Source organism: Macaca mulatta, chromosome 4, assembly GCF_049350105.2.
Source record: "Macaca mulatta isolate MMU2019108-1 chromosome 4, T2T-MMU8v2.0, whole genome shotgun sequence".
Taxonomy (NCBI): Eukaryota; Metazoa; Chordata; class Mammalia; order Primates; family Cercopithecidae; genus Macaca; species Macaca mulatta.
In genome coordinates, this window is record NC_133409.1 from 78656671 (window position 1) to 78668870 (window position 12200).

Genomic DNA, 12200 nt, shown 5'->3' on the forward strand with positions numbered 1-12200 from the left:
TTTTATCTATACAAAAAGGAAAGGGAATGGAACATTGGTGTCTAACAACTCAGGTATTCTTTCAGCAAGTATTTGTTGAGAGTTGACTATGTCCCAGGCACAGTGCTAGGCACTTGGAGGTATAGTGATCAGACACGATCCTGCCCTCCAGGAGTTTACATTCTAGCTAGGGAAATAGACAAAGAAAAAGGCAATTACAGCTGCTTGTGAGTAGGGTCTCTAGTAGTCTGCTTGGGCTGTTATAAAATACAACTGAGTGGCTTAGACAATCGAATTTTTTCTTTCTGAGTCAGCTTCCTAGGTAATGTGAATTTTTCTCACAGTTCTGGAGGCTGGAAGTTCAAGGTGCTGACAGGTTTGGTCTCTCCTGAGGCCTCTCTCCTTGGCTTGCAGGTGGCCGCCTTCTCGTTGTGTCCTCACACGGCCTTTCCTCTGTGCACACGCACTCCTAGTCTCTAGTCTTGCTTCCTTTATTTTTGAGACACGGTCTCACTCTGTTACCCAGGGTGGAGTGCAGTGGCATGATCTCTGCTCACTGCAACCTCTGCCTCCTGGGTTCAAGCAATTCTCGTGTATCTCAGCCTCCTGAGTAGCTGGGACTACAGGCACGCGCCACCACGCCCAGCGAATTTTTTGTATTTTTAGTAGAGATGGGGTTTCACCATGTTGGCCAGGCTGGTCTCGAACTCCTGACCTCAGGTGATCACCTGCCTCCACCTCCCAAAGTGCTGGGATTACAGGTGTGAGCCACCTCGCCCGGCCTCTTTTTTTTTTTTTTTTTTTTTTTTAGATGAAGTCTGTTGCCCAAACTGGGGTGCAGTGGCGCTATCTTGGCTCGCCGCAACCTCCTCCCAGGTTCAAGTGATTCTCCTGCCTCAGCCTCCCAAGTAGTTGGGATTACAGGCACCCACCACCATGCCCAGCTAATTTTTGTATTTTTAGTAGAGATGGGGTTTTGCCATGTTGTGAGGGCTGGTCTCAAATTCCTGACCTAAGTGATGTGCCGACTTCCTCAGCTGCCAGAAGTGGGATTACAGGCGTGAGCTACTGCGCCAGGCCTCTTCCTCTTCTTATAAGGATGCCAGCCCTATCAGATTAAGGCCCCACCCTTGACTTCAATTAACCTCAGTTACCTGCTAAGGGTCTTATCTTCACATATTCTCATTCCAAAGTGTACTCAGGGTTAGGACTTCAACATACGAATTTGGAGGGGAACCAACTCAGTTCATAAAAGTCTCCACGGACAGAGCAAGCTGCCATGGGGGTGCAACACAGGGGCCTCCATCCCAGGCACGGGACCCATGTGGCCTCTTGAGAAAGGGACTTAAGCAGCCTAAGGACTAAAGGGTGAGGTTGAGGGCAGGGCCTGATAATTTAAATGAATACAATTCTGTGAAGCACAGACCTTGTGGATTTCAACCCTTGATGGTTTCTGATTTTTTTTTTTTTTTTTTTTTTTTTTTTGCCTATTTGACCTTTGGTAGTAATAATTTAGAAAGTGGAACCCAAAAACAATTCTAAAGCCCAATAGCCTTGAGTAAGCCACCCTTTCTTTTTGCCCTAGTTTCCTTAGCGGTAGATCCAGACAGTTGACACCTGCTATTTCTCAGGCCCTCATGTGCAATGATTAGAGGGAAATGCCTACATATATTCATAGCGACCTCTTAAAATACCATGTTGACAGTTCAGCAACTTGAAAAAAAGAGGCTTTGGATTCTGTAACCAAATGCCATATTTACTTTGGGGTCATTTTTACCAGGATTTCTTCTCTTCCCTTTTTTTTAAGCCATAAAAAGATGTAGAGAAAGTGAGGGATTGGCAACGTGTGTGAGTCTAGGCTCTCACACCAGCTAAGCATAACTTAGCTCCTCTAGGGGGACTTCTCTTTAGGCCATGGTAATGACTGTTTTTAGTCTGCATGAGGGGAAAGGGCTGCGAAAGCATAGGTGCTCAAACATCACACATATGTATAATGTGAAAAAGTCCCTCTCTTGTCTCTATCTGATATACCTCAGGGGTCACCTCTATTACCTCTGTATTTCCCAGAACATTTTTTTTTCTTTTTGACACAGGGTCTCACTATGTTGCTCAGGCTGGTCTGGAACTCCTGAGCTCAAGTGATCCCTCTGCCTTGGCCTCCCAAAGTACTGGGATTACAGGCTTGAGCCACCACGCCCGGCCTCCCAGACCTTTTCTATTCACAACCCAGATACAGACATGATTTTCTTCTTGACAAAAATGAGATTACACTATACATAAATCTGTTGGCCGGGCATGGTGGTTCACCTGTAATTCCAGCACGTTGGGAGGCCGAGGTGGGCAGATCACGAGGTCAAGAGATCGAGACCACTCTGGCCAAAATGGTAAAAACCCGTCTCTATTAAAAATACAAAAATTAGCTGGGCTTGGTAGCATGTGCCTGTAGTTCCAGCTACTTGGGAAGTTGAGGCAGGAGAATCGCTTGAATCCAGGAGGCAGAGGTTGCAGTGAGCCGAGATGGCGCCACTGCACTCCAGCCTGGCGACAGAGCGAGACTCCGTCTCAAAAAAAAAAAAAAAAATCTGTTATTTTCTTCTTTTACTCAACATGTCATTAACATTCTTCCATATCCATAAAAAAGAGCACCTCCCTCTCCTCTTTCTAAAGTTTACAGGCCATGCATGATGGCTCACACCTGTAATCCCAGCACTGTGAGAGGCCAAGGCAAGGAGGATCACTTGAGCCCAGGATTTGAGACCAGCCTGGGCAATACAGCAAGACCCTGTCTCTACAAAAAGAAAAAAAAAAAAAAAGCGTCCGGCATGGTGGTTTAGGCCTTGTAGTCTCAGCTACTTGAGAGGGTGAGGTGGGAAGATGGCTTGAGCTCTGGAGTTTGAGGCTGCAGTGAGCCATGATCACACCACTGCACACTAGCCTGGGTGATAGAGTGAGACCCTGTATTTTTTTTTTTTTTTTTTTTTTTTGAGACAGAGTCTCGCTCTGTCGCCCAGGCTGGAGTGCAGTGGCGCGATCTCGGCTCACTGCAGGCTCTGCCTCCCGGGTTCACGCCATTCTCCTGCCTCAGCCTCCCAAGTAGCTGGGACTACAGGCGCCTGCCACCTCGCCCGGCTAATTTTTTGTTATTTTTAGTAGAGACGGGGTTTCACTGCGTTAGCCAGGATGGTCTCAATCTCCTGACCTTGTGATCCACCCGTCTCGGCCTCCCAAAGTGCTGGGATTACAGGCTTGAGCCACCGCGCCCGGCCGACCCTGTATTTTTTTAAAAAAGCTTACATAGTATATCATGAAAGGTATTTTTAACTATTTTCCAAGTTCTCTCCGATTTCTTTGCTATCACAAATGATCCTGCAATGAACATACTTGTCTCTGTAGACATTTTTTTTTTTTTTTTTTTTGAGATGGAGTTTCGCTCTTGCTGCCCAAGCTGGAGTTCAATGGCACGATCTTGGCTCACTGCAACCTCCGCCTCTCGGGTTCAAGCTATTCTCCTGCCTCAGCCTCCCGAGTAGCTGGGATTACAGGCATGTGCCACCATGTCTGGCTAATTTTGTATTTTCAGTAGAGATGGGGTTTCTCCATATTGGTCAGGCTGCTCTCGAACTCCCAACCTCAGATGATCTGCCCGCCTCGGCCTCCCAAAGTGCTGGGAATACAGGTGTGAGCCACCATGCCCGGCCCAAATAAGACTAATCTTAACATATATCCTATCATTTAGAGTCTTTGTTTTGTTTTTCTGAGATAGGGTCTTTCTCTGTCATCCAGGCTGGAGTGCAGGGGTTCTATCATGGCTCACTGCAGCCTCAAACTCCTGGGCTCAAGCAATCCTCCCTTCTCAGCCTCCCGAGTAGCTAGGAGTATAGGCATGTGCCACCACACCTAATTTTTTGATTGTTTTTTTTTTTTTTTGAGACGGAGTCTTGCTCTGGTCGCCCAGGCTGGAGTGCAGTAGTGCGATCTCGGCTCACTGCAACCTCTACCTCCCAGGTTCAAGAGAATTGCCTGCCTCAGCCTCCTAAGTAGCTGGGTTTACAGGCGCCTACCACCCTGCCCAGCTAATTTTTCTATTTTTAGTAGAGATGGGGTTTCACCGTGTTGGCCAGGCTGGTCTTGAACCCCTGACCTCAGGTGATCCACCTGTCTCGGCCTCCCAAAGTGCTGGGGTTACAGGTGTGAGCCACTGCGCCTGGCCATTTTTTGATTTTTTGTAGAGACAGGGTCGCATTATGTTGACCAGGCTGGTCTCAAACTCCCGTGCTCAAGTAGTCCTCTTGCCTGGGACTCCCAAAGTATTGGGATTACAGGCTTGAGCCACCACACTCCACAGCATACAGTAATTTTTAAAACATCGGTCAATTGCAAGAGCAGTATGTGTCTCCTTTTTCTTCATTTTTAATGAGCTCTGATTGGCTGGGAAGCCAGCCAACACTTGCTCCCTGCTTCCTGCCTGTCCCTGCAGCTGTGTGATCAGTTGGGGAAGGCCTAAGTGCAGGCCCTTGGGCACCCCTCTGGGTGCGGGGGCCCTAGTGGCTACAGTGCCTCCAGCCAGCAGCGTGGGCTCAGAATGAGCTACAGTTCAGATTGCCATTTGTTTTCTCAAGGGCTTGAAATTGAGAGTGGGACTGCAGCAGTTTTCACTCTCCCTCATGTTTCTTTTTGCAGAATCCTATTGTGCAAACCAGATATTCAACAAAAATCAGATCCTGATGGCTGTATTGTGTGTTTACAATCTCAAGCTGCTATAAATTATTAAATAGTTCTTCTACACATAAGGAAAATGTCCAGCACAAATTATCTGTAACTTTTCATTCGAAACCTCATTTTTTTCATGTTGGGTCATGGTGTGCCACTTACCTGCTCCAGATTCCAATAAAGATAGTTGTTGGCCGGGCGTGGTGGCTCACGCCTATAATCCCAGCACTTTGGGAGGCCGAGGCGGTTGTATCACAAGGTCAGGAGATCAAGACCATCCTGGCCAACATGGTGAAACCCCGTCTGTACTAAAAATACAAAAATTAGCTGGGCATGGTGGCTCGTGCCTGTAATCCCAGCTACTCGGGAGGCTGAGGCAGGAGAATCCCTTGAACCAGGAAGTCGGAGGTTGCAGAGAGACGAGATCACACCATTGCACTCCAGCCTGGGCGACAGAGCGAGACTCCGCCTCAAAAAAAAAAAAAAAAAAAAAAAAAAGATAGTTGTTTTTTTCAGCACACAGGGGTTAACCATTGAGGCATGTCTTTCTGTAGGTCCTATTTAATAAAGTTAGTACAACCTTTCATGCCCCTCTTTTTGTCACCCTCTTACTTTTCTGTTGTGAGTATTCACAGAATCTGGATCTGCCAGCTACTCTTCTGTTTGAAGTTGAAGACTTGGCAAAATTATACATCCAGCAGGCAAGAAATAAAGTGGAAATGTCTCACAAGTAACAGTGAAATCTGTTGCGTTGTTTTAAGTCTTTATAAAAAAAGTTCTACTAAATATTGTCTTGGCAACTATAAATATATTTTTGCAATCAAAAGCCTTTAGAGTAACAGTTAAGATATCTGAAACCTAATGTCTGTCTGTCTGCCACTCTTAATTATATATATTTACGTTTTATAGCCCAATCTTCATTAAACGCCATGCAATTTTCCATTTGAGTTTTTACATTTAGTGTCTCAGTGTTTTATATGGTCAAGTAGCCAATTTTCCCCCTGCTACATTTTACTCAGGTACAATTGAAAATGGGTTGACTAGATCAATGGCAGCAGCTCTAATTTGAAATCTTGAAAAATGCATTTTTTATTAAGCAATTTCAAATTGAGCAGACCTCTAAAAAGCAGGTTGTTATTTTTCAGGGTTTTTATACACACATCCGTATGAACCATGAACTGTTACTGCACTTTCAGAACTATTATGTCTCGAAGTTTCCAAAATTATATACAACTATTCCAATACACTTTTCACCTTTATGCATTATTTTCCTTCTCCATATAAAAAAGAAAACCACATAGAAAACCATTTGAAGGTAGGTGATTTCCTTTCTTGGATAGCAATGACTTCTATTTCTATTAATAACTTATTTGAAACAAGCCACTTACTTTGTTAAGTAGATAGATCCATTTATGCAAATATAAGATACATACTTTCACAATAATATTCAAGGTCAGTCTGAGTTTCCTGAAAGTTGTTTTGAAAAGTCAACTGCATGAGTACAATTATTGTATTTGACAGAAATCTTTTGTTTCAAGCAATATGAACAGAGAAATGTTAATTTCTATTGTTTTATTTAATTTCTCCTTAAAAACTTAAAAACCTGAGTTACTGTGAAAGATTGGTTAAATATATATCCCCTCACTACATACATTTCATCTAGTCCTCTTTCCAAAAATTTAACAAGGTCGTTTTACATTCTTAAAGCACCACAGCAAAGTGGTTTAAATGCAAAATGTGCTTAAGTGCTACTTAACTATTCCTAACTCTTCTACTGGGAAATCCTAGAAAACAGAACTAATGAAATGCAACTTCTACTTTAAAAATTCTAATTATAACTGTCACATTAAATTGAAGGTGAGAATAAAACTGGTGTATCTGTTAACTAAGTCAAGCGATGTACTGTGCCGTACGTGTTATTTAATGTGCAAGTGTAAAAGTCAAGTTCCCTGCAGAAATCGAAGTGCCTCCCCTCAGTCTTCTGAGAATGTATAAATTAACCATTCTCCCCTAAGCGGTCCTCCTCCCTGCCTCCCTCCGCCCTATTTTAAATGTAGATAGGGCGACCTAAGTCTTTTGAATTTGAAGGGCTGCTATCTCGGCCCCATTCTTTTCATCATCCTGTTTTGAATGACACTGAGCACGTATAGATTCTTCTATAAAAGCACCCCCTGGATGCAGGGCTTGGTTTTTCAGACTGCTGGCTTAATTTTGCATAGCAATTAGTACTGACTTCTCTAAACCAGCAATCCAAATACGACTCGAGAATGTTCCACGTAGTTCCTCAAACTTAACCCTGTGCCTTTTGATTTCAAGCCCGAAGGGGAGGAACTTGCATAATTACTAAATTCCCAATTGGAGTGGTCAGGAGGAGGGTACGGTAATCCCAAACTATACGTTAATTCAAACCCTCGCCGCGACTGGGCAGCAAGGAGCCAACATATGCCTTCTTTAAAAAATCTATTCTACCTATTCACTGCCCGCGCAGGGCCGTGCCACATGGTCCTCCCTTGCAACCAGTCAGCTGTGAGCAGCAGATGGGATCATTTGCATTTTTCTTTTTATACTTTCTTTGATCGGCAAATTAAAGGATTTTTCTTAAATTTACATCCTCATTGTTTGCCTAAAATACAAACGTGGCTAAACTGTTGAATTGGGCTTCCCTGACTCTCACCCAACACCTCCCCCTCCCCCCACCCAGCCACTGAGACTTGAGAAAATACCCGAAGGGTAGATTTCATATTTTATCAACTGGGAATCTACAGTCCAAGAGTTAGGAGTAGACAGAATGAGCCTTTATTGAGTTGGTGACTCGTGTTTTTCTATTTTAGGCGCTCGGCGCAGACAGCCCGTGGGTTTGTGTTTGTGGGGTGTGTGTCTGTGAGCGCGGGCGCTTCCGAAGCTCTCGCTCCGCAGCCTCACCCCCCAGAACTTCGGGTTGCAAGTAGCAGGCAAGATTTTAGCTCCCAGGCTCACAACAGAGGGCGGCCACCGTGCAGGGGGAGTGGCCAGAGCCAGCTTTTCCCAGCGCCAGGGTCGCTCTCCCGCGTCCCGCCGGACTCCATGCCGCCCCGCGGGGCCGCAGAAGCCACCCAGGCCCTCGCACCCCAAGGTCTTTGTGCCGGTCGCGGCGCGGGAAGACCGGCTTCGGGGGCCTGGGCTGCGGCCCAAAAGCCAAAAATGCGGGAGAGGCGTGGGCGCGAGGCGGGAGAAGCTCCGCACAGTCGCCGTCCCGCAAGGGGCAAAAAAGTAGAAAAAGAGGCGTTTGGGGCCAAACTCTCGGGTCTGAGAAACCACGTTTCCGAGGACGGACTCGCGGTGGGAGGACATAGGGGGTACAGGGGACATCGTTCGCGGCGCCCGCCCGCCGCGCCGTGGGTGCCCGGCCGCCGCCCCCGCCCCCGCCCCCGCCCCCGCCCCGGGCAGCCAGCGTGGGCCCACGTGGAGCGACTGCGCCCGCCGAGCGCGCCTGGCCGCCTGGGTCCCCGGAGTGCGCGCCCGAGCTCCCCGCCGCGGCCGTTCACGACCGAGCGCCGCCGCCGCCGGTCCCGCGTGTGCCCCGCTGAGGGGGAGGGGCGGGCCGGGGGTGGGGGCGGAGGGGTTGTGGTTCCACTGCAGCGGGGGCTCCTGTGTCCTTGTGCGGAAATGACACACGGAGTCCCGTCACGTCACGCGAGAGCGCAGCGCACGGACACACACAAAGAGAGGGGAAAATACACGGCGCTCGCCCGCCCGCCGCCCCCAGCGCCTCCCCGGGCCGCCCCGGCCAGGCCCTCCGCGCGCGGCCCCCACTCCCCGGCCCCGCGCCCTCCCCCCACGTGGCGCCCAAACTCGGCGCGGGCCCGCCCGGCAAAGTACAGAACTCGCGTCCCAGGTAAGTGCGGGGCGGATCAAGCCGGCCGCGCGGCGGCGGCAGCGTTGGCGGCTCCGGGGCGAGCAGCCGGGAGAGTGGCTGCAACATCCATGCCGGGGTGGGGGCGGGAGCAGGGGAGGGGACGCGGAGGGGGGCTGCTCGAAGCGCGCCTGCCGGTAGTAGCGCCCACCCCCGCGCGGGCCGAGCCACCGGAGCGGGCGCTGGGCGCCCACGGGCTCGCCGCGCCCATTGTGCTGCGCGCCCCTTTGTGCCCGCTCGGAACGCGGCGACTCCATGGCGTTCCGGGGAGCACGCGCGCCGCGCGGGGACGGGGGGTTCGCGCGGTGGAACCGTCCGCGCCGCCGCCGCCGCCCGCCCCACTCGCGCCGCGCGCCGGCCCCGCACCCCCGCCGGGCGCCGCGATGGAGCGGCCGGGGCGGCCGGAAGGCTCTGCCGGGCTCGCGGCAGCTTGGCGCTGGCGCTCGGCGGGGCTGTGGCGGGGCACTGCTCGGCGTGTGGAAGCGGGTGTCGGAGCTGGAGCAGGGGGCGGGGACTGGAGGGAGATGCCGGGCGGCGAGCGGGAGGCCGGGGGAGCCGCCGCTCGGAGGAACCAAGCCTACGGAGGCTGCAAATGGAGTGAGGCCGGCCCGCGGCGGCGGCGGCCGGGAGCGGAGAGGGATGGGCCCCGCCGCCAGGGGGCGCAGCGCTCCCTTCCCGGCCGTTCCACGGCGGTTCGCGGTTCCCGCTGCCCGGGAGCTGGAGGCGGGCCCGGCGCCTTGGGTGTGCACCCGGGCTGGCGCGAGGCCTGGCCGGCCGGCAGCAAAGCTAAAGCCTGGGGCGCTCGTGGCTCCTCGTGACCGCCCCTTTCCCTTTATGATAAACGTGGTTTCCCACGCATGCTTTGCCCTCGTCTTATCCGTGAGGTGTGTACCACCGATTTGGAGGCCCTTGTGTGCTTGTGTACCTACGTCTCCCTATGTAGATATTTTAAACAAGATATTTTTACAGAGATAAAAGTTTTATTGATTGCTCAGGTGGTCTACCTGGAAGAATTCTGCGCGTAAAGGCTAACTCGACAAGAGTGCCGGGAGGAACAAGGTTACTTACTAGAGTTGGAAATGTGCAATTCATCTCCTTAAAGTAACTTTTGAATGGTTAAATGCAAATATTAAACATGCCACAGGGCACCGTGGCATAGTGCCAGAAAGCTACGGTTTCAGGAAACTGAGGTAAGGAAGTGAGTCCTTCAGGCTAGCCAGGTATATAAACGGCCGGGACGGAGGACGTGCTGTTGTTACCCGCTCCCCACTTCCACACTTGAAGTCCGTTTTTCTCTTTTTTTTAAAACCATTCATCCTTAGATTTTGGCTTTATACCACAAGAGCCTGTCAAGCTTCCCTCGGTACTGGGACTTGGGCAAGATTTTTTAATCTCCCTCACAGTTTCACATCCCCATCCTCTTACCCAGTGTCTCATAACTTAGTAGACGCTCAGTGCATATTTCCTAAATGAATGGAGAGAGCCTCTTGGATTCTAGAAGAAAGATGGAGCCAGAGCAGCCAGTTGCTGCTGGGTTAGCTGGTGTCTGTGTGGCCCTTGAAATCTGTCACAAAAATCTCCTGTCATGGAAAATGAGTTTTTGTTTGTTTGTTTGTTTTTGAGACGGAGTCTCGCTCTGTCACCCGGGCTGGAGTGCAGTGGCTCCATCCTGGCTCACTGCAAGCTCCACCTCCAGGGTTCAAGTGATTTTCCTGCCTCAGCCTCCCGAGTAGCTGGGATTACAGGCCATGTGTCACCATGCCTTGCTAATTTTTTTTTTTTTTTTTTTTTTTTTTTTTTTGAGACGGAGTCTCGCTCTGTCACCCAGGCTGGAGTGCAGTGGCCGGATCTCAGCTCACTGCAAGCTCCTCCTCTCGGGTTCACGCCATTCTCCTGCCTCAGCCTCCCGAGTGGCTGGGACTACAGGCACCCGCCACTTCGCCCGGCTAGTTTTTTGTATTTTTTAGTAGAGACGGGGTTTCACCGTATTAGCCAGGATGGTCTCGATCTCCTGACCTCGTGATCCGCCTGTCTCGGCCTCCCAAAGTGCTGGGATTACAGGCTTGAGCCACCGCGCCCGGCCGCTAATTTTTATATTTGTAGTAGAGACGGAGCTTCACCATGTTGCCCAGGCTAGTTTCCCGACCTCAGGTGATCTGCCTGCCTGACCTCCCAAAGTGTTGGGATCACAGGCATCAGCCACCGTGCCCGGCGGGAACATGGTTTTTTGTTTTTGTTTTTTTTTGAGACGAGTCTCGCCCTGTCGCCAGGCTGGAATGCAGTGGTGTGATCTTGGCTCACTGCAACCTCCACTTCCGAGGTTCAAGGGATTCTCCTGCCACAGCCTCCCGAGTAGCTGGGACTACAGGCGTGTGCCACCATGCCTGGCTAATTTTTTGTATTTTTGATAGAGACGGGGTTTCACCGTGTTAGCCAGGATAGTCTCGATCTCCTGACCTCATGATCTGCTCGCCTCGGCCTCCCAACGTGTTGGGATTACAGGCGTGAGCCACCTCGCCAGCTTTTTTTTTTTTTTCCCTTGAGACAGAGTTTCGCACCTGTTGCCCAGGCTGACGTGTAATGGCCCGATCTTGGCTCACCGCAACTTACGCCTCCTGGGTTCAAGTGATTCTCCTGCCTCAGCCTCCCAAGTAACTGGGATTACAGGCACCCACCACCACGCCGGGCTAGTTTTATAGTTTTAGTAGAGACGGGATTTCTCCATATTGGTCAGGCTGGTCTCGAACTCCTGATCTCAGGTCATTCACCAGCCTTAGCCTTCCAAAGTGCTGGGATTACAGCCACCGCGCCCAGCCTTTTTTTTTTTCTTTTTGTTACCAGCGATGCCATCTTCTTGCTGAAGAACTAATATAACAAAGTTTTATGTGATTCCACCCACCTTCCCCATGCCCAGCAAGTTAGGAACTGGCAGACGAGACAGTCAGCATCCCAACAATTAAAAGGTGCCGTATTGACACATTTTCTTTACATCCTCTCCCTTTGGGTACTTTCTTGGCTCCTAAGCACCCCTGTGTGAGCAAAAGCATAGCAGAATGTCCAATAATTACACAGAGAAAAATTGGAGTGAGTCCTGACGCAGGATTGATTAGGTGAAAATATCCTATATTAATGTCTCACCTGCTACTTTTTAGCACTGCCTAGAAAGCCCCTGGAAGCAATGAGAAACTAAACAGCATGTTTGTATGAATTGTACTGACACCATGATGAAAAGTTTAAATACCTCAAATTGTATAATGTAGAAACATTAAGTGTGAAGGTCCGCTAGTCAACCAGCAAAAATGATATGGTGTTTGTATATGGGAGGCTGGGATGTAGTGTTTTTTTTTCCTGGTGCTTATTTATTTTATTTTATTTTTTGAGACAGAGTCTCACTCTGTTGCCCAGGCTGGAGTGCAGTGGCACGATCTTGGCTCACCACAACCTCCGTCTCCTGGGTTCAAGTGATTCTCCTGCCTCAGCTTCCCAAGTAACTGGGATTACAGGTGCGTGCCACCACACACGTCTAATTTGGTGATAAGTGATAGATTTTGGTTGCTAACCTAATTGTATTGTTCCCATTTTGGCTAAGGTAAGCTTGGGGAATTAATTGTAAAATTAA

General features: G+C 49.8%; 1 protein-coding gene across 1 annotated transcript in view; it reads left to right on the forward strand.

Moving 5' to 3' along the window:
- Positions 1–8189: 8189 nt before the first annotated feature.
- Positions 8190–12200, forward strand: part of BEND3 (BEN domain containing 3) — a 45760-nt gene continuing 41749 nt past the window's right edge. Inside the window, exon 1 of the mRNA XM_028847303.2 lies at positions 8190–8563. The gene's annotated coding sequence lies outside the window, so the exon portion shown is untranslated. The remainder of the gene's footprint in view (positions 8564–12200) is intronic.